Consider the following 23,721-nt stretch of genomic DNA (forward strand, 5'->3'; position numbering starts at 1 on the left):
TTTTGCTTATAATTCACTTACTATTGTAAGCAAGCTTTTCATACTTTATACTATGACGGTTTGTTTGTAGACTGACCTTTCTTTGGATGTCCTCTTTTCTGACCTCAAAAGTTCCTAAAGGCCCCAGCGAGAATTGAACTCGCAACCCCTGGTTTACAAGACCAGTGCTCTAACCACTGAGCTATGGAGCCTTACCTGTAAGCATTATAGTTATGTGTCATCATGAAGGGCTCACCCATTCACATACACACAACCACATCGCACCGTCTGGTAGGTATTTAACTATGCTAATGCAGCAGTGATATATTCTATCACCCAAAAGTCACACCATTTATAAAAACACTGAATAATTTACCTCTAAATGTATATATCCTCTGAAATTGTTACAGTGTCATTTTGTGTCACAGTATACTTGTATACAGCTAAAACGACTCGAAATTTGCTTGACTTTGGCACTGGAAGGTGGTAGAATAAGTAACACCGACTACTACACCTCACAAGTGCTCTACATGGCATTGTGGACTGGTCTACTGTGCTAGCTTTTGGATCAACTTCAAGGTGAGCTTGAACAAGTCAAAAAATGTTCAGCTGTTTCAAACACACCTAGACAGTTTGAGAAATGGTGAGATGTCAACTAAAGACAAGACAAGACTCATGGGTATTGGATCCAAATCACATCAAATTTGGGTCTACCGATGATGTTCTTCCAACTCCCCAAAACAAAGTCAGTGGTTATGTGGAGGTATGGGCAGTAAAATCTGGTCGCTCTCACAAAAACCTTGTATGGTCAGTGGGAAGGTGGAGTGAGTTGGTTCAGACATTTCAGTTTGTTCCAATACAACTTATAAATGACCAAAATAGTGGGTGTGAAAGTTGCGCTGGACATTTTAGACCAAAGAACCAAAATTTGGTCCTACCAAAACAGGAGGTCTAAGTCTATGGTTGAATTTCTTTGCTGTGTGAAAACACGTGTTTGGATAGGTCAAACCTTTGGACCAATTACAGGCAGTTGTGGGAAGGCTATGACTATGATATTGTATTATGCAGGGTATTGGCTAAGAGTAGCAAAACGAGAGTTATCAGAAGAAGGTGAAAGAGATAATCTTTGGTTGAAGTCAAGAAGAAGACAGATTATTTGGGCAGATGCATCATGATATTGTTGAACAGGTGACACCGATCATGCATGGAGAGTGCGGACAACTGCGCCCAATGAACGGCATTTTGCTTATAATTCACTTACTATTGTAAGCAAGCTTTTCATACTTTATACTATGCCGGTTTGTTTGTAGACTGACCTTTCTTTGGATGTCCTCTTTTCTGACCTCAAAAGTTCCTAAAGGCCCCAGCGAGAATTGAACTCGCGACCCCTGGTTTACAAGACCAGTGCTCTAACCACTGAGCTATGGAGCCTTACCTGTAAGCATTATAGTTATGTGTCATCATGAAGGGCTCACCCATTCACATACACACAACCACATCTGCACCGTCTGGTAGGTATTTAACTATGCTAATGCAGCAGTGATATATTATATCACCCAAAAGTCACACCATTTATAAAAACACTGAATAATTTACCTCTAAATGTATATATCCTCTGAAATTGTTACAGTGTCATTTTGTGTCACAGTATACTTGTATACAGCTAAAACGACTCGAAATTTGCTTGACTTTGGCACTGGAAGGTGGTAGAATAAGTAACACCGACTACTACACCTCACAAGTGCTCTACATGGCATTGTGGACTGGTCTACTGTGCTAGCTTTTGGATCAACTTCAAGGTGAGCTTGAACAAGTCAAAAAATGTTCAGCTGTTTCAAACACACCTAGACAGTTTGAGAAATGGTGAGATGTCAACTAAAGACAGACAAGACTCATGGGTATTGGATCCAAATCACATCAAATTTGGGTCTACCGATGATGTTCTTCCAACTCCCCAAAACAAAGTCAGTGGTTATGTGGAGATATGGGCAGTAAAATCTGGTCGCTCTCACAAAAACCTTGTATGGTCAGTGGGAAGGTGGAGTGAGTTGGTTCAGACATTTCAGTTTGTTCCAATACAACTTATAAATGACCAAAATAGTGGGTGTGAAAGTTGCGCTGGACGTTTTAGACCAAAGAACCAAAATTTGGTCCTACCAAAACAGCAGGTCTAAGTCTATGGTTGAATTTCTTTGCTGTGTGAAAACACGTGTTTGGATAGGTCAAACCTTTGGACCAATTACAGGCAGTTGTGGGAAGGCTATGACTATGATATTGTATTATGCAGGGTATTGGCTAAGAGTAGCAAAACGAGAGTTATCAGAAGAAGGTGAAAGAGATAATCTTTGGTTGAAGTCAAGAAGAAGACAGATTATTTGGGCAGATGCATCATGATATTGTTGAACAGGTGACACCGATCATGCATGGAGAGTGCGGACAACTGCGCCCAATGAACGGCATTTTGCTTATAATTCACTTACTATTGTAAGCAAGCTTTTCATACTTTATACTATGCCGGTTTGTTTGTAGACTGACCTTTCTTTGGATGTCCTCTTTTCTGACCTCAAAAGTTCCTAAAGGCCCCAGCGAGAATTGAACTCACGACCCCTGGTTTACAAGACCAGTGCTCTAACCACTGAGCTATGGAGCCTTACCTGTAAGCATTATAGTTATGTGTCATCATGAAGGGCTCACCCATTCACATACACACAACCACATCTGCACCGTCTGGTAGGTATTTAACTATGCTAATGCAGCAGTGATATATTCTATCACCCAAAAGTCACACCATTTATAAAAACACTGAATAATTTACCTCTAAATGTATATATCCTCTGAAATTGTTACAGTGTCATTTTGTGTCACAGTATACTTGTATACAGCTAAAACGACTCGAAATTTGCTTGACTTTGGCACTGGAAGGTGGTAGAATAAGTAACACCGACTACTACACCTCACAAGTGCTCTACATGGCATTGTGGACTGGTCTACTGTGCTAGCTTTTGGATCAACTTCAAGGTGAGCTTGAACAAGTCAAAAAATGTTCAGCTGTTTCAAACACACCTAGACAGTTTGAGAAATGGTGAGATGTCAACTAAAGACAGACAAGACTCATGGGTATTGGATCCAAATCACATCAAATTTGGGTCTACCGATGATGTTCTTCCAACTCCCCAAAACAAAGTCAGTGGTTATGTGGAGATATGGGCAGTAAAATCTGGTCGCTCTCACAAAAACCTTGTATGGTCAGTGGGAAGGTGGAGTGAGTTGGTTCAGACATTTCAGTTTGTTCCAATACAACTTATAAATGACCAAAATAGTGGGTGTGAAAGTTGCGCTGGACGTTTTAGACCAAAGAACCAAAATTTGGTCCTACCAAAACAGGAGGTCTAAGTCTCTGGTTGAATTTCTTTGCTGTGTGAAAACACGTGTTTGGAGAGGTCAAACCTTTGGACCAATTACAGGCAGTTGTGGGAAGGCTATTACTATGATATTGTATTATGCAGGGTATTGGCTAAGAGTAGCAAAACGAGAGTTATCAGAAGAAGGTGAAAGTGATAATCTGTGGTTGAAGTCAAGAAGAAGACAGATTATTTGGGCAGATGCATCATGATATTGTTGAACCGGTGACACCGATCATGCATTGAGAGTGCGGACAACTGCGCCCAATGAACGGCATTTTGCTTATAATTCACTTACTATTGTAAGCAAGCTTTTCATACTTTATACTATGACGGTTTGTTTGTAGACTGACCTTTCTTTGGATGTCCTCTTTTCTGACCTCAAAAGTTCCTAAAGGCCCCAGCGAGAATTGAACTCGCAACCCCTGGTTTACAAGACCAGTGCTCTAACCACTGAGCTATGGAGCCTTACCTGTAAGCATTATAGTTATGTGTCATCATGAAGGGCTCACCCATTCACATACACACAACCACATCGCACCGTCTGGTAGGTATTTAACTATGCTAATGCAGCAGTGATATATTCTATCACCCAAAAGTCACACCATTTATAAAAACACTGAATAATTTACCTCTAAATGTATATATCCTCTGAAATTGTTACAGTGTCATTTTGTGTCACAGTATACTTGTATACAGCTAAAACGACTCGAAATTTGCTTGACTTTGGCACTGGAAGGTGGTAGAATAAGTAACACCGACTACTACACCTCACAAGTGCTCTACATGGCATTGTGGACTGGTCTACTGTGCTAGCTTTTGGATCAACTTCAAGGTGAGCTTGAACAAGTCAAAAAATGTTCAGCTGTTTCAAACACACCTAGACAGTTTGAGAAATGGTGAGATGTCAACTAAAGACAGACAAGACTCATGGGTATTGGATCCAAATCACATCAAATTTGGGTCTACCGATGATGTTCTTCCAACTCCCCAAAACAAAGTCAGTGGTTATGTGGAGATATGGGCAGTAAAATCTGGTCGCTCTCACAAAAACCTTGTATGGTCAGTGGGAAGGTGGAGTGAGTTGGTTCAGACATTTCAGTTTGTTCCAATACAACTTATAAATGACCAAAATAGTGGGTGTGAAAGTTGCGCTGGACATTTTAGACCAAAGAACCAAAATTTGGTCCTACCAAAACAGGAGGTCTAAGTCTATGGTTGAATTTCTTTGCTGTGTGAAAACACGTGTTTGGATAGGTCAAACCTTTGGACCAATTACAGGCAGTTGTGGGAAGGCTATGACTATGATATTGTATTATGCAGGGTATTGGCTAAGAGTAGCAAAACGAGTTATCAGAAGAAGGTGAAAGAGATAATCTTTGGTTGAAGTCAAGAAGAAGACAGATTATTTGGGCAGATGCATCATGATATTGTTGAACAGGTGACACCTATCATGCATGGAGAGTGCGGACAACTGCGCCCAATGAACGGCATTTTGCTTATAATTCACTTACTATTGTAAGCAAGCTTTTCATACTTTATACTATGCCGGTTTGTTTGTAGACTGACCTTTCTTTGGATGTCCTCTTTTCTGACCTCAAAAGTTCCTAAAGGCCCCAGCGAGAATTGAACTCACGACCCCTGGTTTACAAGACCAGTGCTCTAACCACTGAGCTATGGAGCCTTACCTGTAAGCATTATAGTTATGTGTCATCATGAAGGGCTCACCCATTCACATACACACAACCACATCTGCACCGTCTGGTAGGTATTTAACTATGCTAATGCAGCAGTGATATATTCTATCACCCAAAAGTCACACCATTTATAAAAACACTGAATAATTTACCTCTAAATGTATATATCCTCTGAAATTGTTACAGTGTCATTTTGTGTCACAGTATACTTGTATACAGCTAAAACGACTCGAAATTTGCTTGACTTTGGCACTGGAAGGTGGTAGAATAAGTAACACCGACTACTACACCTCACAAGTGCTCTACATGGCATTGTGGACTGGTCTACTGTGCTAGCTTTTGGATCAACTTCAAGGTGAGCTTGAACAAGTAAAAAAATGTTCAGCTGTTTCAAACACACCTAGACAGTTTGAGAAATGGTGAGATGTCAACTAAAGACAGACAAGACTCATGGGTATTGGATCCAAATCACATCAAATTTGGGTCTACCGATGATGTTCTTCCAACTCCCCAAAACAAAGTCAGTGGTTATGTGGAGATATGGGCAGTAAAATCTGGTCGCTCTCACAAAAACCTTGTATGGTCAGTGGGAAGGTGGAGTGAGTTGGTTCAGACATTTCAGTTTGTTCCAATACAACTTATAAATGACCAAAATAGTGGGTGTGAAAGTTGCGCTGGACGTTTTAGACCAAAGAACCAAAATTTGGTCCTACCAAAACAGGAGGTCTAAGTCTCTGGTTGAATTTCTTTGCTGTGTGAAAACACGTGTTTGGAGAGGTCAAACCTTTGGACCAATTACAGGCAGTTGTGGGAAGGCTATGACTATGATATTGTATTATGCAGGGTATTGGCTAAGAGTAGCAAAACGAGAGTTATCAGAAGAAGGTGAAAGAGATAATCTTTGGTTGAAGTCAAGAAGAAGACAGATTATTTGGGCAGATGCATCATGACATTGTTGAACAGGTGACACCGATCATGCATGGAGAGTGCGGACAACTGCGCCCAATGAACGGCATTTTGCTTATAATTCACTTACTATTGTAAGCAAGCTTTTCATACTTTATACTATGCCGGTTTGTTTGTAGACTGACCTTTCTTTGGATGTCCTCTTTTCTGACCTCAAAAGTTCCTAAAGGCCCCAGCGAGAATTGAACTCGCGACCCCTGGTTTACAAGACCAGTGCTCTAACCACTGAGCTATGGAGCCTTACCTGTAAGCATTATAGTTATGTGTCATCATGAAGGGCTCACCCATTCACATACACACAACCACATCTGCACCGTCTGGTAGGTATTTAACTATGCTAATGCAGCAGTGATATATTCTATCACCCAAAAGTCACACCATTTATAAAAACACTGAATAATTTACCTCTAAATGTATATATCCTCTGAAATTGTTACAGTGTCATTTTGTGTCACAGTATACTTGTATACAGCTAAAACGACTCGAAATTTGCTTGACTTTGGCACTGGAAGGTGGTAGAATAAGTAACACCGACTACTACACCTCACAAGTGCTCTACATGGCATTGTGGACTGGTCTACTGTGCTAGCTTTTGGATCAACTTCAAGGTGAGCTTGAACAAGTCAAAAAATGTTCAGCTGTTTCAAACACACCTAGACAGTTTGAGAAATGGTGAGATGTCAACTAAAGACAGACAAGACTCATGGGTATTGGATCCAAATCACATCAAATTTGGGTCTACCGATGATGTTCTTCCAACTCCCCAAAACAAAGTCAGTGGTTATGTGGAGATATGGGCAGTAAAATCTGGTCGCTCTCACAAAAACCTTGTATGGTCAGTGGGAAGGTGGAGTGAGTTGGTTCAGACATTTCAGTTTGTTCCAATACAACTTATAAATGACCAAAATAGTGGGTGTGAAAGTTGCGCTGGACGTTTTAGACCAAAGAACCAAAATTTGGTCCTACCAAAACAGCAGGTCTAAGTCTATGGTTGAATTTCTTTGCTGTGTGAAAACACGTGTTTGGATAGGTCAAACCTTTGGACCAATTACAGGCAGTTGTGGGAAGGCTATGACTATGATATTGTATTATGCAGGGTATTGGCTAAGAGTAGCAAAACGAGAGTTATCAGAAGAAGGTGAAAGAGATAATCTTTGGTTGAAGTCAAGAAGAAGACAGATTATTTGGGCAGATGCATCATGATATTGTTGAACAGGTGACACCGATCATGCATGGAGAGTGCGGACAACTGCGCCCAATGAACGGCATTTTGCTTATAATTCACTTACTATTGTAAGCAAGCTTTTCATACTTTATACTATGCCGGTTTGTTTGTAGACTGACCTTTCTTTGGATGTCCTCTTTTCTGACCTCAAAAGTTCCTAAAGGCCCCAGCGAGAATTGAACTCACGACCCCTGGTTTACAAGACCAGTGCTCTAACCACTGAGCTATGGAGCCTTACCTGTAAGCATTATAGTTATGTGTCATCATGAAGGGCTCACCCATTCACATACACACAACCACATCTGCACCGTCTGGTAGGTATTTAACTATGCTAATGCAGCAGTGATATATTCTATCACCCAAAAGTCACACCATTTATAAAAACACTGAATAATTTACCTCTAAATGTATATATCCTCTGAAATTGTTACAGTGTCATTTTGTGTCACAGTATACTTGTATACAGCTAAAACGACTCGAAATTTGCTTGACTTTGGCACTGGAAGGTGGTAGAATAAGTAACACCGACTACTACACCTCACAAGTGCTCTACATGGCATTGTGGACTGGTCTACTGTGCTAGCTTTTGGATCAACTTCAAGGTGAGCTTGAACAAGTCAAAAAATGTTCAGCTGTTTCAAACACACCTAGACAGTTTGAGAAATGGTGAGATGTCAACTAAAGACAGACAAGACTCATGGGTATTGGATCCAAATCACATCAAATTTGGGTCTACCGATGATGTTCTTCCAACTCCCCAAAACAAAGTCAGTGGTTATGTGGAGATATGGGCAGTAAAATCTGGTCGCTCTCACAAAAACCTTGTATGGTCAGTGGGAAGGTGGAGTGAGTTGGTTCAGACATTTCAGTTTGTTCCAATACAACTTATAAATGACCAAAATAGTGGGTGTGAAAGTTGCGCTGGACGTTTTAGACCAAAGAACCAAAATTTGGTCCTACCAAAACAGGAGGTCTAAGTCTCTGGTTGAATTTCTTTGCTGTGTGAAAACACGTGTTTGGAGAGGTCAAACCTTTGGACCAATTACAGGCAGTTGTGGGAAGGCTATTACTATGATATTGTATTATGCAGGGTATTGGCTAAGAGTAGCAAAACGAGAGTTATCAGAAGAAGGTGAAAGTGATAATCTGTGGTTGAAGTCAAGAAGAAGACAGATTATTTGGGCAGATGCATCATGATATTGTTGAACCGGTGACACCGATCATGCATTGAGAGTGCGGACAACTGCGCCCAATGAACGGCATTTTGCTTATAATTCACTTACTATTGTAAGCAAGCTTTTCATACTTTATACTATGACGGTTTGTTTGTAGACTGACCTTTCTTTGGATGTCCTCTTTTCTGACCTCAAAAGTTCCTAAAGGCCCCAGCGAGAATTGAACTCGCAACCCCTGGTTTACAAGACCAGTGCTCTAACCACTGAGCTATGGAGCCTTACCTGTAAGCATTATAGTTATGTGTCATCATGAAGGGCTCACCCATTCACATACACACAACCACATCGCACCGTCTGGTAGGTATTTAACTATGCTAATGCAGCAGTGATATATTCTATCACCCAAAAGTCACACCATTTATAAAAACACTGAATAATTTACCTCTAAATGTATATATCCTCTGAAATTGTTACAGTGTCATTTTGTGTCACAGTATACTTGTATACAGCTAAAACGACTCGAAATTTGCTTGACTTTGGCACTGGAAGGTGGTAGAATAAGTAACACCGACTACTACACCTCACAAGTGCTCTACATGGCATTGTGGACTGGTCTACTGTGCTAGCTTTTGGATCAACTTCAAGGTGAGCTTGAACAAGTCAAAAAATGTTCAGCTGTTTCAAACACACCTAGACAGTTTGAGAAATGGTGAGATGTCAACTAAAGACAGACAAGACTCATGGGTATTGGATCCAAATCACATCAAATTTGGGTCTACCGATGATGTTCTTCCAACTCCCCAAAACAAAGTCAGTGGTTATGTGGAGATATGGGCAGTAAAATCTGGTCGCTCTCACAAAAACCTTGTATGGTCAGTGGGAAGGTGGAGTGAGTTGGTTCAGACATTTCAGTTTGTTCCAATACAACTTATAAATGACCAAAATAGTGGGTGTGAAAGTTGCGCTGGACATTTTAGACCAAAGAACCAAAATTTGGTCCTACCAAAACAGGAGGTCTAAGTCTATGGTTGAATTTCTTTGCTGTGTGAAAACACGTGTTTGGATAGGTCAAACCTTTGGACCAATTACAGGCAGTTGTGGGAAGGCTATGACTATGATATTGTATTATGCAGGGTATTGGCTAAGAGTAGCAAAACGAGTTATCAGAAGAAGGTGAAAGAGATAATCTTTGGTTGAAGTCAAGAAGAAGACAGATTATTTGGGCAGATGCATCATGATATTGTTGAACAGGTGACACCTATCATGCATGGAGAGTGCGGACAACTGCGCCCAATGAACGGCATTTTGCTTATAATTCACTTACTATTGTAAGCAAGCTTTTCATACTTTATACTATGCCGGTTTGTTTGTAGACTGACCTTTCTTTGGATGTCCTCTTTTCTGACCTCAAAAGTTCCTAAAGGCCCCAGCGAGAATTGAACTCACGACCCCTGGTTTACAAGACCAGTGCTCTAACCACTGAGCTATGGAGCCTTACCTGTAAGCATTATAGTTATGTGTCATCATGAAGGGCTCACCCATTCACATACACACAACCACATCTGCACCGTCTGGTAGGTATTTAACTATGCTAATGCAGCAGTGATATATTCTATCACCCAAAAGTCACACCATTTATAAAAACACTGAATAATTTACCTCTAAATGTATATATCCTCTGAAATTGTTACAGTGTCATTTTGTGTCACAGTATACTTGTATACAGCTAAAACGACTCGAAATTTGCTTGACTTTGGCACTGGAAGGTGGTAGAATAAGTAACACCGACTACTACACCTCACAAGTGCTCTACATGGCATTGTGGACTGGTCTACTGTGCTAGCTTTTGGATCAACTTCAAGGTGAGCTTGAACAAGTAAAAAAATGTTCAGCTGTTTCAAACACACCTAGACAGTTTGAGAAATGGTGAGATGTCAACTAAAGACAGACAAGACTCATGGGTATTGGATCCAAATCACATCAAATTTGGGTCTACCGATGATGTTCTTCCAACTCCCCAAAACAAAGTCAGTGGTTATGTGGAGATATGGGCAGTAAAATCTGGTCGCTCTCACAAAAACCTTGTATGGTCAGTGGGAAGGTGGAGTGAGTTGGTTCAGACATTTCAGTTTGTTCCAATACAACTTATAAATGACCAAAATAGTGGGTGTGAAAGTTGCGCTGGACGTTTTAGACCAAAGAACCAAAATTTGGTCCTACCAAAACAGGAGGTCTAAGTCTCTGGTTGAATTTCTTTGCTGTGTGAAAACACGTGTTTGGAGAGGTCAAACCTTTGGACCAATTACAGGCAGTTGTGGGAAGGCTATGACTATGATATTGTATTATGCAGGGTATTGGCTAAGAGTAGCAAAACGAGAGTTATCAGAAGAAGGTGAAAGAGATAATCTTTGGTTGAAGTCAAGAAGAAGACAGATTATTTGGGCAGATGCATCATGACATTGTTGAACAGGTGACACCGATCATGCATGGAGAGTGCGGACAACTGCGCCCAATGAACGGCATTTTGCTTATAATTCACTTACTATTGTAAGCAAGCTTTTCATACTTTATACTATGCCGGTTTGTTTGTAGACTGACCTTTCTTTGGATGTCCTCTTTTCTGACCTCAAAAGTTCCTAAAGGCCCCAGCGAGAATTGAACTCGCGACCCCTGGTTTACAAGACCAGTGCTCTAACCACTGAGCTATGGAGCCTTACCTGTAAGCATTATAGTTATGTGTCATCATGAAGGGCTCACCCATTCACATACACACAACCACATCTGCACCGTCTGGTAGGTATTTAACTATGCTAATGCAGCAGTGATATATTCTATCACCCAAAAGTCACACCATTTATAAAAACACTGAATAATTTACCTCTAAATGTATATATCCTCTGAAATTGTTACAGTGTCATTTTGTGTCACAGTATACTTGTATACAGCTAAAACGACTCGAAATTTGCTTGACTTTGGCACTGGAAGGTGGTAGAATAAGTAACACCGACTACTACACCTCACAAGTGCTCTACATGGCATTGTGGACTGGTCTACTGTGCTAGCTTTTGGATCAACTTCAAGGTGAGCTTGAACAAGTAAAAAAATGTTCAGCTGTTTCAAACACACCTAGACAGTTTGAGAAATGGTGAGATGTCAACTAAAGACAGACAAGACTCATGGGTATTGGATCCAAATCACATCAAATTTGGGTCTACCGATGATGTTCTTCCAACTCCCCAAAACAAAGTCAGTGGTTATGTGGAGATATGGGCAGTAAAATCTGGTCGCTCTCACAAAAACCTTGTATGGTCAGTGGGAAGGTGGAGTGAGTTGGTTCAGACATTTCAGTTTGTTCCAATACAACTTATAAATGACCAAAATAGTGGGTGTGAAAGTTGCGCTGGACGTTTTAGACCAAAGAACCAAAATTTGGTCCTACCAAAACAGGAGGTCTAAGTCTCTGGTTGAATTTCTTTGCTGTGTGAAAACACGTGTTTGGAGAGGTCAAACCTTTGGACCAATTACAGGCAGTTGTGGGAAGGCTATTACTATGATATTGTATTATGCAGGGTATTGGCTAAGAGTAGCAAAACGAGAGTTATCAGAAGAAGGTGAAAGTGATAATCTGTGGTTGAAGTCAAGAAGAAGACAGATTATTTGGGCAGATGCATCATGATATTGTTGAACCGGTGACACCGATCATGCATTGAGAGTGCGGACAACTGCGCCCAATGAACGGCATTTTGCTTATAATTCACTTACTATTGTAAGCAAGCTTTTCATACTTTATACTATGACGGTTTGTTTGTAGACCGACCTTTCTTTGGATGTCCTCTTTTCTGACCTCAAAAGTTCCTAAAGGCCCCAGCGAGAATTGAACTCGCAACCCCTGGTTTACAAGACCAGTGCTCTAACCACTGAGCTTTGGAGCCTTACCTGTAAGCATTATAGTTATGTGTCATCATGAAGGGCTCACCCATTCACATACACACAACCACATCGCACCGTCTGGTAGGTATTTAACTATGCTAATGCAGCAGTGATATATTCTATCACCCAAAAGTCACACCATTTATAAAAACACTGAATAATTTACCTCTAAATGTATATATCCTCTGAAATTGTTACAGTGTCATTTTGTGTCACAGTATACTTGTATACAGCTAAAACGACTCGAAATTTGCTTGACTTTGGCACTGGAAGGTGGTAGAATAAGTAACACCGACTACTACACCTCACAAGTGCTCTACATGGCATTGTGGACTGGTCTACTGTGCTAGCTTTTGGATCAACTTCAAGGTGAGCTTGAACAAGTCAAAAAATGTTCAGCTGTTTCAAACACACCTAGACAGTTTGAGAAATGGTGAGATGTCAACTAAAGACAGACAAGACTCATGGGTATTGGATCCAAATCACATCAAATTTGGGTCTACCGATGATGTTCTTCCAACTCCCCAAAACAAAGTCAGTGGTTATGTGGAGATATGGGCAGTAAAATCTGGTCGCTCTCACAAAAACCTTGTATGGTCAGTGGGAAGGTGGAGTGAGTTGGTTCAGACATTTCAGTTTGTTCCAATACAACTTATAAATGACCAAAATAGTGGGTGTGAAAGTTGCGCTGGACATTTTAGACCAAAGAACCAAAATTTGGTCCTACCAAAACAGGAGGTCTAAGTCTATGGTTGAATTTCTTTGCTGTGTGAAAACACGTGTTTGGATAGGTCAAACCTTTGGACCAATTACAGGCAGTTGTGGGAAGGCTATGACTATGATATTGTATTATGCAGGGTATTGGCTAAGAGTAGCAAAACGAGAGTTATCAGAAGAAGGTGAAAGAGATAATCTTTGGTTGAAGTCAAGAAGAAGACAGATTATTTGGGCAGATGCATCATGATATTGTTGAACAGGTGACACCGATCATGCATGGAGAGTGCGGACAACTGCGCCCAATGAACGGCATTTTGCTTATAATTCACTTACTATTGTAAGCAAGCTTTTCATACTTTATACTATGCCGGTTTGTTTGTAGACTGACCTTTCTTTGGATGTCCTCTTTTCTGACCTCAAAAGTTCCTAAAGGCCCCAGCGAGAATTGAACTCGCGACCCCTGGTTTACAAGACCAGTGCTCTAACCACTGAGCTATGGAGCCTTACCTGTAAGCATTATAGTTATGTGTCATCATGAAGGGCTCACCCATTCACATACACACAACCACATCTGCACCGTCTGGTAGGTATTTAACTATGCTAATGCAGCAGTGATATATTATATCACCCAAAAGTCACACCATTTATAAAAACACTGAATAATTTACCTCTAAATGTATATATCCTCTGAAATTGTTACAGTGTCATTTTGTGTCACAGTATACTTGTATACAGCTAAAACGACTCGAAATTTGCTTGACTTTGGCACTGGAAGGTGGTAGAATAAGTAACACCGACTACTACACCTCACAAGTGCTCTACATGGCATTGTGGACTGGTCTACTGTGCTAGCTTTTGGATCAACTTCAAGGTGAGCTTGAACAAGTCAAAAAATGTTCAGCTGTTTCAAACACACCTAGACAGTTTGAGAAATGGTGAGATGTCAACTAAAGACAGACAAGACTCATGGGTATTGGATCCAAATCACATCAAATTTGGGTCTACCGATGATGTTCTTCCAACTCCCCAAAACAAAGTCAGTGGTTATGTGGAGATATGGGCAGTAAAATCTGGTCGCTCTCACAAAAACCTTGTATGGTCAGTGGGAAGGTGGAGTGAGTTGGTTCAGACATTTCAGTTTGTTCCAATACAACTTATAAATGACCAAAATAGTGGGTGTGAAAGTTGCGCTGGACGTTTTAGACCAAAGAACCAAAATTTGGTCCTACCAAAACAGCAGGTCTAAGTCTATGGTTGAATTTCTTTGCTGTGTGAAAACACGTGTTTGGATAGGTCAAACCTTTGGACCAATTACAGGCAGTTGTGGGAAGGCTATGACTATGATATTGTATTATGCAGGGTATTGGCTAAGAGTAGCAAAACGAGAGTTATCAGAAGAAGGTGAAAGAGATAATCTTTGGTTGAAGTCAAGAAGAAGACAGATTATTTGGGCAGATGCATCATGATATTGTTGAACAGGTGACACCGATCATGCATGGAGAGTGCGGACAACTGCGCCCAATGAACGGCATTTTGCTTATAATTCACTTACTATTGTAAGCAAGCTTTTCATACTTTATACTATGCCGGTTTGTTTGTAGACTGACCTTTCTTTGGATGTCCTCTTTTCTGACCTCAAAAGTTCCTAAAGGCCCCAGCGAGAATTGAACTCGCGACCCCTGGTTTACAAGACCAGTGCTCTAACCACTGAGCTATGGAGCCTTACCTGTAAGCATTATAGTTATGTGTCATCATGAAGGGCTCACCCATTCACATACACACAACCACATCTGCACCGTCTGGTAGGTATTTAACTATGCTAATGCAGCAGTGATATATTCTATCACCCAAAAGTCACACCATTTATAAAAACACTGAATAATTTACCTCTAAATGTATATATCCTCTGAAATTGTTACAGTGTCATTTTGTGTCACAGTATACTTGTATACAGCTAAAACGACTCGAAATTTGCTTGACTTTGGCACTGGAAGGTGGTAGAATAAGTAACACCGACTACTACACCTCACAAGTGCTCTACATGGCATTGTGGACTGGTCTACTGTGCTAGCTTTTGGATCAACTTCAAGGTGAGCTTGAACAAGTAAAAAAATGTTCAGCTGTTTCAAACACACCTAGACAGTTTGAGAAATGGTGAGATGTCAACTAAAGACAGACAAGACTCATGGGTATTGGATCCAAATCACATCAAATTTGGGTCTACCGATGATGTTCTTCCAACTCCCCAAAACAAAGTCAGTGGTTATGTGGAGATATGGGCAGTAAAATCTGGTCGCTCTCACAAAAACCTTGTATGGTCAGTGGGAAGGTGGAGTGAGTTGGTTCAGACATTTCAGTTTGTTCCAATACAACTTATAAATGACCAAAATAGTGGGTGTGAAAGTTGCGCTGGACGTTTTAGACCAAAGAACCAAAATTTGGTCCTACCAAAACAGGAGGTCTAAGTCTCTGGTTGAATTTCTTTGCTGTGTGAAAACACGTGTTTGGAGAGGTCAAACCTTTGGACCAATTACAGGCAGTTGTGGGAAGGCTATTACTATGATATTGTATTATGCAGGGTATTGGCTAAGAGTAGCAAAACGAGAGTTATCAGAAGAAGGTGAAAGTGATAATCTGTGGTTGAAGTCAAGAAGAAGACAGATTATTTGGGCAGATGCATCATGATATTGTTGAACCGGTGACACCGATCATGCATTGAGAGTGCGGACAACTGCGCCCAATGAACGGCATTTTGCTTATAATTCACTTACTATTGTAAGCAAGCTTTTCATACTTTATACTATGACGGTTTGTTTGTAGACTGACCTTTCTTTGGATGTCCTCTTTTCTGACCTCAAAAGTTCCTAAAGGCCCCAGCAAGAATTGAACTCGCAACCACTGGTTTACAAGACCAGTGCTCTAACCACTGAGCTATGGAGCCTTACCTGTAAGCATTATAGTTATGTGTCATCATGAAGGGCTCACCCATTCACATACACACAACCACATCGCACCGTCTGGTAGGTATTTAACTATGCTAATGCAGCAGTGATATATTCTATCACCCAAAAGTCACACCATTTATAAAAACACTGAATAATTTACCTCTAAATGTATATATCCTCTGAAATTGTTACAGTGTCATTTTGTGTCACAGTATACTTGTATACAGCTAAAACGACTCGAAATTTGCTTGACTTTGGCACTGGAAGGTGGTAGAATAAGTAACACCGACTACTACACCTCACAAGTGCTCTACATGGCATTGTGGACTGGTCTACTGTGCTAGCTTTTGGATCAACTTCAAGGTGAGCTTGAACAAGTCAAAAAATGTTCAGCTGTTTCAAACACACCTAGACAGTTTGAGAAATGGTGAGATGTCAACTAAAGACAGACAAGACTCATGGGTATTGGATCCAAATCACATCAAATTTGGGTCTACCGATGATGTTCTTCCAACTCCCCAAAACAAAGTCAGTGGTTATGTGGAGATATGGGCAGTAAAATCTGGTCGCTCTCACAAAAACCTTGTATGGTCAGTGGGAAGGTGGAGTGAGTTGGTTCAGACATTTCAGTTTGTTCCAATACAACTTATAAATGACCAAAATAGTGGGTGTGAAAGTTGCGCTGGACATTTTAGACCAAAGAACCAAAATTTGGTCCTACCAAAACAGGAGGTCTAAGTCTATGGTTGAATTTCTTTGCTGTGTGAAAACACGTGTTTGGATAGGTCAAACCTTTGGACCAATTACAGGCAGTTGTGGGAAGGCTATGACTATGATATTGTATTATGCAGGGTATTGGCTAAGAGTAGCAAAACGAGAGTTATCAGAAGAAGGTGAAAGAGATAATCTTTGGTTGAAGTCAAGAAGAAGACAGATTATTTGGGCAGATGCATCATGATATTGTTGAACAGGTGACACCGATCATGCATGGAGAGTGCGGACAACTGCGCCCAATGAACGGCATTTTGCTTATAATTCACTTACTATTGTAAGCAAGCTTTTCATACTTTATACTATGCCGGTTTGTTTGTAGACTGACCTTTCTTTGGATGTCCTCTTTTCTGACCTCAAAAGTTCCTAAAGGCCCCAGCGAGAATTGAACTCGCGACCCCTGGTTTACAAGACCAGTGCTCTAACCACTGAGCTATGGAGCCTTACCTGTAAGCATTATAGTTATGTGTCATCATGAAGGGCTCACCCATTCACATACACACAACCACATCTGCACCGTCTGGTAGGTATTTAACTATGCTAATGCAGCAGTGATATATTCTATCACCCAAAAGTCACACCATTTATAAAAACACTGAATAATTTACCTCTAAATGTATATATCCTCTGAAATTGTTACAGTGTCATTTTGTGTCACAGTATACTTGTATACAGCTAAAACGACTCGAAATTTGCTTGACTTTGGCACTGGAAGGTGGTAGAATAAGTAACACCGACTACTACACCTCACAAGTGCTCTACATGGCATTGTGGACTGGTCTACTGTGCTAGCTTTTGGATCAACTTCAAGGTGAGCTTGAACAAGTCAAAAAATGTTCAGCTGTTTCAAACACACCTAGACAGTTTGAGAAATGGTGAGATGTCAACTAAAGACAGACAAGACTCATGGGTATTGGATCCAAATCACATCAAATTTGGGTCTACCGATGATGTTCTTCCAACTCCCCAAAACAAAGTCAGTGGTTATGTGGAGATATGGGCAGTAAAATCTGGTCGCTCTCACAAAAACCTTGTATGGTCAGTGGGAAGGTGGAGTGAGTTGGTTCAGACATTTCAGTTTGTTCCAATACAACTTATAAATGACCAAAATAGTGGGTGTGAAAGTTGCGCTGGACGTTTTAGACCAAAGAACCAAAATTTGGTCCTACCAAAACAGGAGGTCTAAGTCTCTGGTTGAATTTCTTTGCTGTGTGAAAACACGTGTTTGGAGAGGTCAAACCTTTGGACCAATTACAGGCAGTTGTGGGAAGGCTATTACTATGATATTGTATTATGCAGGGTATTGGCTAAGAGTAGCAAAACGAGAGTTATCAGAAGAAGGTGAAAGTGATAATCTGTGGTTGAAGTCAAGAAGAAGACAGATTATTTGGGCAGATGCATCATGATATTGTTGAACCGGTGACACCGATCATGCATTGAGAGTGCGGACAACTGCGCCCAATGAACGGCATTTTGCTTATAATTCACTTACTATTGTAAGCAAGCTTTTCATACTTTATACTATGACGGTTTGTTTGTAGACTGACCTTTCTTTGGATGTCCTCTTTTCTGACCTCAAAAGTTCCTAAAGGCCCCAGCGAGAATTGAACTCGCAACCCCTGGTTTACAAGACCAGTGCTCTAACCACTGAGCTATGGAGCCTTACCTGTAAGCATTATAGTTATGTGTCATCATGAAGGGCTCACCCATTCACATACACACAACCACATCGCACCGTCTGGTAGGTATTTAACTATGCTAATGCAGCAGTGATATATTCTATCACCCAAAAGTCACACCATTTATAAAAACACTGAATAATTTACCTCTAAATGTATATATCCTCTGAAATTGTTACAGTGTCATTTTGTGTCACAGTATACTTGTATACAGCTAAAACGACTCGAAATTTGCTTGACTTTGGCACTGGAAGGTGGTAGAATAAGTAACACCGACTACTACACCTCACAAGTGCTCTACATGGCATTGTGGACTGGTCTACTGTGCTAGCTTTTGGATCAACTTCAAGGTGAGCTTGAACAAGTCAAAAAATGTTCAGCTGTTTCAAACACACCTAGACAGTTTGAGAAATGGTGAGATGTCAACTAAAGACAGACAAGACTCATGGGTATTGGATCCAAATCACATCAAATTTGGGTCTACCGATGATGTTCTTCCAACTCCCCAAAACAAAGTCAGTGGTTATGTGGAGATATGGGCAGTAAAATCTGGTCGCTCTCACAAAAACCTTGTATGGTCAGTGGGAAGGTGGAGTGAGTTGGTTCAGACATTTCAGTTTGTTCCAATACAACTTATAAATGACCAAAATAGTGGGTGTGAAAGTTGCGCTGGACATTTTAGACCAAAGAACCAAAATTTGGTCCTACCAAAACAGGAGGTCTAAGTCTATGGTTGAATTTCTTTGCTGTGTGAAAACACGTGTTTGGATAGGTCAAACCTTTGGACCAATTACAGGCAGTTGTGGGAAGGCTATGACTATGATATTGTATTATGCAGGGTATTGGCTAAGAGTAGCAAAACGAGAGTTATCAGAAGAAGGTGAAAGAGATAATCTTTGGTTGAAGTCAAGAAGAAGACAGATTATTTGGGCAGATGCATCATGATATTGTTGAACAGGTGACACCGATCATGCATGGAGAGTGCGGACAACTGCGCCCAATGAACGGCATTTTGCTTATAATTCACTTACTATTGTAAGCAAGCTTTTCATACTTTATACTATGCCGGTTTGTTTGTAGACTGACCTTTCTTTGGATGTCCTCTTTTCTGACCTCAAAAGTTCCTAAAGGCCCCAGCGAGAATTGAACTCGCGACCCCTGGTTTACAAGACCAGTGCTCTAACCACTGAGCTATGGAGCCTTACCTGTAAGCATTATAGTTATGTGTCATCATGAAGGGCTCACCCATTCACATACACACAACCACATCTGCACCGTCTGGTAGGTATTTAACTATGCTAATGCAGCAGTGATATATTATATCACCCAAAAGTCACACCATTTATAAAAACACTGAATAATTTACCTCTAAATGTATATATCCTCTGAAATTGTTACAGTGTCATTTTGTGTCACAGTATACTTGTATACAGCTAAAACGACTCGAAATTTGCTTGACTTTGGCACTGGAAGGTGGTAGAATAAGTAACACCGACTACTACACCTCACAAGTGCTCTACATGGCATTGTGGACTGGTCTACTGTGCTAGCTTTTGGATCAACTTCAAGGTGAGCTTGAACAAGTCAAAAAATGTTCAGCTGTTTCAAACACACCTAGACAGTTTGAGAAATGGTGAGATGTCAACTAAAGACAGACAAGACTCATGGGTATTGGATCCAAATCACATCAAATTTGGGTCTACCGATGATGTTCTTCCAACTCCCCAAAACAAAGTCAGTGGTTATGTGGAGATATGGGCAGTAAAATCTGGTCGCTCTCACAAAAACCTTGTATGGTCAGTGGGAAGGTGGAGTGAGTTGGTTCAGACATTTCAGTTTGTTCCAATACAACTTATAAATGACCAAAATAGTGGGTGTGAAAGTTGCGCTGGACGTTTTAGACCAAAGAACCAAAATTTGGTCCTACCAAAACAGGAGGTCTAAGTCTATGGTTGAATTTCTTTGCTGTGTGAAAACACGTGTTTGGATAGGTCAAACCTTTGGACCAATTACAGGCAGTTGTGGGAAGGCTATGACTATGATATTGTATTATGCAGGGTATTGGCTAAGAGTAGCAAAACGAGAGTTATCAGAAGAAGGTGAAAGAGATAATCTTTGGTTGAAGTCAAGAAGAAGACAGATTATTTGGGCAGATGCATCATGATATTGTTGAACAGGTGACACCGATCATGCATGGAGAGTGCGGACAACTGCGCCCAATGAACGGCATTTTGCTTATAATTCACTTACTATTGTAAGCAAGCTTTTCATACTTTATACTATGCCGGTTTGTTTGTAGCCTGACCTTTCTTTGGATGTCCTCTTTTCTGACCTCAAAAGTTCCTAAAGGCCCCAGCAAGAATTGAACTCGCGACCCCTGGTTTACAAGACCAGTGCTCTAACCACTGAGCTATGGAGCCTTACCTGTAAGCATTATAGTTATGTGTCATCATGAAGGGCTCACCCATTCACATACACACAACCACATCTGCACCGTCTGGTAGGTATTTAACTATGCTAATGCAGCACTGATATATTATATCACCCAAAAGTCACACCATTTATAAAAACACTGAATAATTTACCTCTAAATGTATATATCCTCTGAAATTGTTACAGTGTCATTTTGTGTCACAGTATACTTGTATACAGCTAAAACGACTCGAAATTTGCTTGACTTTGGCACTGGAAGGTGGTAGAATAAGTAACACCGACTACTACACCTCACAAGTGCTCTACATGGCATTGTGGACTGGTCTACTGTGCTAGCTTTTGGATCAACTTCAAGGTGAGCTTGAACAAGTAAAAAAATGTTCAGCTGTTTCAAACACACCTAGACAGTTTGAGAAATGGTGAGATGTCAACTAAAGACAGACAAGACTCATGGGTATTGGATCCAAATCACATCAAATTTGGGTCTACCGATGATGTTCTTCCAACTCCCCAAAACAAAGTCAGTGGTTATGTGGAGATATGGACAGTAAAATCTGGTCGCTCTCACAAAAACCTTGTATGGTCAGTGGGAAGGTGGAGTGAGTTGGTTCAGACATTTCAGTTTGTTCCAATACAACTTATAAATGACCAAAATAGTGGGTGTGAAAGTTGCGCTGGACGTTTTAGACCAAAGAACCAAAATTTGGTCCTACCAAAACAGGAGGTCTAAGTCTCTGGTTGAATTTCTTTGCTGTGTGAAAACACGTGTTTGGAGAGGTCACACCTTTGTACCAATTACAGGCAGTTGTGGGAAGGCTATTACTATGATATTGTATTATGCAGGGTATTGGCTAAGAGTAGCAAAACGAGAGTTATCAGAAGAAGGTGAAAGAGATAATCTGTGGTTGAAGTCAAGAAGAAGACAGATTATTTGGGCAGATGCATCATGATATTGTTGAACCGGTGACACCGATCATGCATTGAGAGCGCGGACAACTGCGCCCAATGAACGGCATTTTGCTTATAATTCACTTACTATTGTAAGCAAGCTTTTCATACTTTATACTATGCCGGTTTGTTTGTAGCCTGACCTTTCTTTGGATGTCCTCTTTTCTGACCTCAAAAGTTCCTAAAGGCCCCAGCGAGAATTGAACTCGCGACCCCTGGTTTACAAGACCAGTGCTCTAACCACTGAGCTATGGAGCCTTACCTGTAAGCGTTATAGTTATGTGTCATCATGAAGGGCTCACCCATTCACATACACACAACCACATCTGCACCGTCTGGTAGGTATTTAACTATGCTAATGCAACAGTAATATATTCTATCACCCAAAAGTCACACCATTTATAAAAACACTGAATAATTTACCTCTAAATGTATATATCCTCTGAAATTGTTACAGTGTCATTTTGTGTCACAGTATACTTGTATACAGCTAAAACGACTCGAAATTTGCTTGACTTTGGCACTGGAAGGTGGTAGAATAAGTAACACCGACTACTACACCTCACAAGTGCTCTACATGGCATTGTGGACTGGTCTACTGTGCTAGCTTTTGGATCAACTTCAAGGTGAGCTTGAACAAGTAAAAAAATGTTCAGCTGTTTCAAACACACCTAGACAGTTTGAGAAATGGTGAGATGTCAACTAAAGACAGACAAGACTCATGGGTATTGGATCCAAATCACATCAAATTTGGATCTACCGATGATGTTCTTCCAACTCCCCAAAACAAAGTCAGTGGTTATGTGGAGATATGGGCAGTAAAATCTGGTCGCTCTCACAAAAACCTTGTATGGTCAGTGGGAAGGTGGAGTGAGTTGGTTCAGACATTTCAGTTTGTTCCAATACAACTTATAAATGACCAAAATAGTGGGTGTGAAAGTTGCGCTGGACGTTTTAGACCAAAGAACCAAAATTTGGTCCTACCAAAACAGGAGGTCTAAGTCTATGGTTGAATTTCTTTGCTGTGTGAAAACACGTGTTTGGATAGGTCAAACCTTTGGACCAATTACAGGCAGTTGTGGGAAGGCTATGACTATGATATTGTATTATGCAGGGTATTGGCTAAGAGTAGCAAAACGAGAGTTATCAGAAGAAGGTGAAAGAGATAATCTTTGGTTGAAGTCAAGAAGAAGACAGATTATTTGGGCAGATGCATCATGATATTGTTGAACAGGTGACACCGATCATGCATGGAGAGTGCGGACAACTGCGCCCAATGAACAGCATTTTGCTTATAATTCACTTACTATTGTAAGCAAGCTTTTCATACTTTATACTATGCCGGTTTGTTTGTAGACTGACCTTTCTTTGGATGTCCTCTTTTCTGACCTCAAAAGTTCCTAAAGGCCCCAGCGAGAATTGAACTCGCAACCCCTGGTTTACAAGACCAGTGCTCTAACCACTGAGCTATGGAGCCTTACCTGTAAGCATTATAGTTATGTGTCATCATGAAGGGCTCACCCATTCACATACACACAACCACATCTGCACCGTCTGGTAGGTATTTAACTATGCTAATGCAGCACTGATATATTATATCACCCAAAAGTCACACCATTTATAAAAACACTGAATAATTTACCTCTAAATGTATATATCCTCTGAAATTGTTACAGTGTCATTTTGTGTCACAGTATACTTGTATACAGCTAAAACGACTCGAAATTTGCTTGACTTTGGCACTGGAAGGTGGTAGAATAAGTAACACCGACTACTACACCTCACAAGTGCTCTACATGGCATTGTGGACTGGTCTACTGTGCTAGCTTTTGGATCAACTTCAAGGTGAGCTTGA

General features: G+C 40.6%; 20 non-coding genes across 20 annotated transcripts; all 20 read right to left on the reverse strand.

Moving 5' to 3' along the window:
• Positions 1–118: 118 nt before the first annotated feature.
• trnat-ugu (transfer RNA threonine (anticodon UGU)) lies at positions 119–191 on the reverse strand. The gene has a single exon. It is a non-coding gene; the product is annotated as a tRNA-Thr (tRNA).
• Positions 192–1,337: 1,146 nt separating this feature from the next.
• Positions 1,338–1,410, reverse strand: trnat-ugu (transfer RNA threonine (anticodon UGU)). The gene has a single exon. It is a non-coding gene; the product is annotated as a tRNA-Thr (tRNA).
• A 1,146-nt stretch (positions 1,411–2,556) lies between these two features.
• Positions 2,557–2,629, reverse strand: trnat-ugu (transfer RNA threonine (anticodon UGU)). The gene has a single exon. It is a non-coding gene; the product is annotated as a tRNA-Thr (tRNA).
• Positions 2,630–3,775: 1,146 nt separating this feature from the next.
• trnat-ugu (transfer RNA threonine (anticodon UGU)) lies at positions 3,776–3,848 on the reverse strand. The gene has a single exon. It is a non-coding gene; the product is annotated as a tRNA-Thr (tRNA).
• A 1,143-nt stretch (positions 3,849–4,991) lies between these two features.
• trnat-ugu (transfer RNA threonine (anticodon UGU)) lies at positions 4,992–5,064 on the reverse strand. Its single transcript has one exon. It is a non-coding gene; the product is annotated as a tRNA-Thr (tRNA).
• A 1,146-nt stretch (positions 5,065–6,210) lies between these two features.
• Positions 6,211–6,283, reverse strand: trnat-ugu (transfer RNA threonine (anticodon UGU)). Its single transcript has one exon. It is a non-coding gene; the product is annotated as a tRNA-Thr (tRNA).
• A 1,146-nt stretch (positions 6,284–7,429) lies between these two features.
• trnat-ugu (transfer RNA threonine (anticodon UGU)) lies at positions 7,430–7,502 on the reverse strand. Its single transcript has one exon. It is a non-coding gene; the product is annotated as a tRNA-Thr (tRNA).
• Positions 7,503–8,648: 1,146 nt separating this feature from the next.
• On the reverse strand, positions 8,649–8,721 carry trnat-ugu (transfer RNA threonine (anticodon UGU)). Its single transcript has one exon. It is a non-coding gene; the product is annotated as a tRNA-Thr (tRNA).
• Positions 8,722–9,864: 1,143 nt separating this feature from the next.
• Positions 9,865–9,937, reverse strand: trnat-ugu (transfer RNA threonine (anticodon UGU)). Its single transcript has one exon. It is a non-coding gene; the product is annotated as a tRNA-Thr (tRNA).
• A 1,146-nt stretch (positions 9,938–11,083) lies between these two features.
• Positions 11,084–11,156, reverse strand: trnat-ugu (transfer RNA threonine (anticodon UGU)). The gene has a single exon. It is a non-coding gene; the product is annotated as a tRNA-Thr (tRNA).
• Positions 11,157–12,302: 1,146 nt separating this feature from the next.
• trnat-ugu (transfer RNA threonine (anticodon UGU)) lies at positions 12,303–12,375 on the reverse strand. The gene has a single exon. It is a non-coding gene; the product is annotated as a tRNA-Thr (tRNA).
• Positions 12,376–13,520: 1,145 nt separating this feature from the next.
• trnat-ugu (transfer RNA threonine (anticodon UGU)) lies at positions 13,521–13,593 on the reverse strand. The gene has a single exon. It is a non-coding gene; the product is annotated as a tRNA-Thr (tRNA).
• Positions 13,594–14,739: 1,146 nt separating this feature from the next.
• Positions 14,740–14,812, reverse strand: trnat-ugu (transfer RNA threonine (anticodon UGU)). The gene has a single exon. It is a non-coding gene; the product is annotated as a tRNA-Thr (tRNA).
• Positions 14,813–15,958: 1,146 nt separating this feature from the next.
• Positions 15,959–16,031, reverse strand: trnat-ugu (transfer RNA threonine (anticodon UGU)). Its single transcript has one exon. It is a non-coding gene; the product is annotated as a tRNA-Thr (tRNA).
• Positions 16,032–17,176: 1,145 nt separating this feature from the next.
• On the reverse strand, positions 17,177–17,249 carry trnat-ugu (transfer RNA threonine (anticodon UGU)). Its single transcript has one exon. It is a non-coding gene; the product is annotated as a tRNA-Thr (tRNA).
• A 1,146-nt stretch (positions 17,250–18,395) lies between these two features.
• trnat-ugu (transfer RNA threonine (anticodon UGU)) lies at positions 18,396–18,468 on the reverse strand. The gene has a single exon. It is a non-coding gene; the product is annotated as a tRNA-Thr (tRNA).
• Positions 18,469–19,613: 1,145 nt separating this feature from the next.
• On the reverse strand, positions 19,614–19,686 carry trnat-ugu (transfer RNA threonine (anticodon UGU)). The gene has a single exon. It is a non-coding gene; the product is annotated as a tRNA-Thr (tRNA).
• A 1,146-nt stretch (positions 19,687–20,832) lies between these two features.
• On the reverse strand, positions 20,833–20,905 carry trnat-ugu (transfer RNA threonine (anticodon UGU)). The gene has a single exon. It is a non-coding gene; the product is annotated as a tRNA-Thr (tRNA).
• Positions 20,906–22,051: 1,146 nt separating this feature from the next.
• On the reverse strand, positions 22,052–22,124 carry trnat-ugu (transfer RNA threonine (anticodon UGU)). The gene has a single exon. It is a non-coding gene; the product is annotated as a tRNA-Thr (tRNA).
• Positions 22,125–23,270: 1,146 nt separating this feature from the next.
• trnat-ugu (transfer RNA threonine (anticodon UGU)) lies at positions 23,271–23,343 on the reverse strand. The gene has a single exon. It is a non-coding gene; the product is annotated as a tRNA-Thr (tRNA).
• Positions 23,344–23,721: the final 378 nt, after the last annotated feature.

The sequence above is a fragment of the Brachyhypopomus gauderio genome, chromosome 7 (genome assembly GCF_052324685.1).
Source record: "Brachyhypopomus gauderio isolate BG-103 chromosome 7, BGAUD_0.2, whole genome shotgun sequence".
NCBI classification, from domain to species: domain Eukaryota; kingdom Metazoa; phylum Chordata; class Actinopteri; order Gymnotiformes; family Hypopomidae; genus Brachyhypopomus; species Brachyhypopomus gauderio.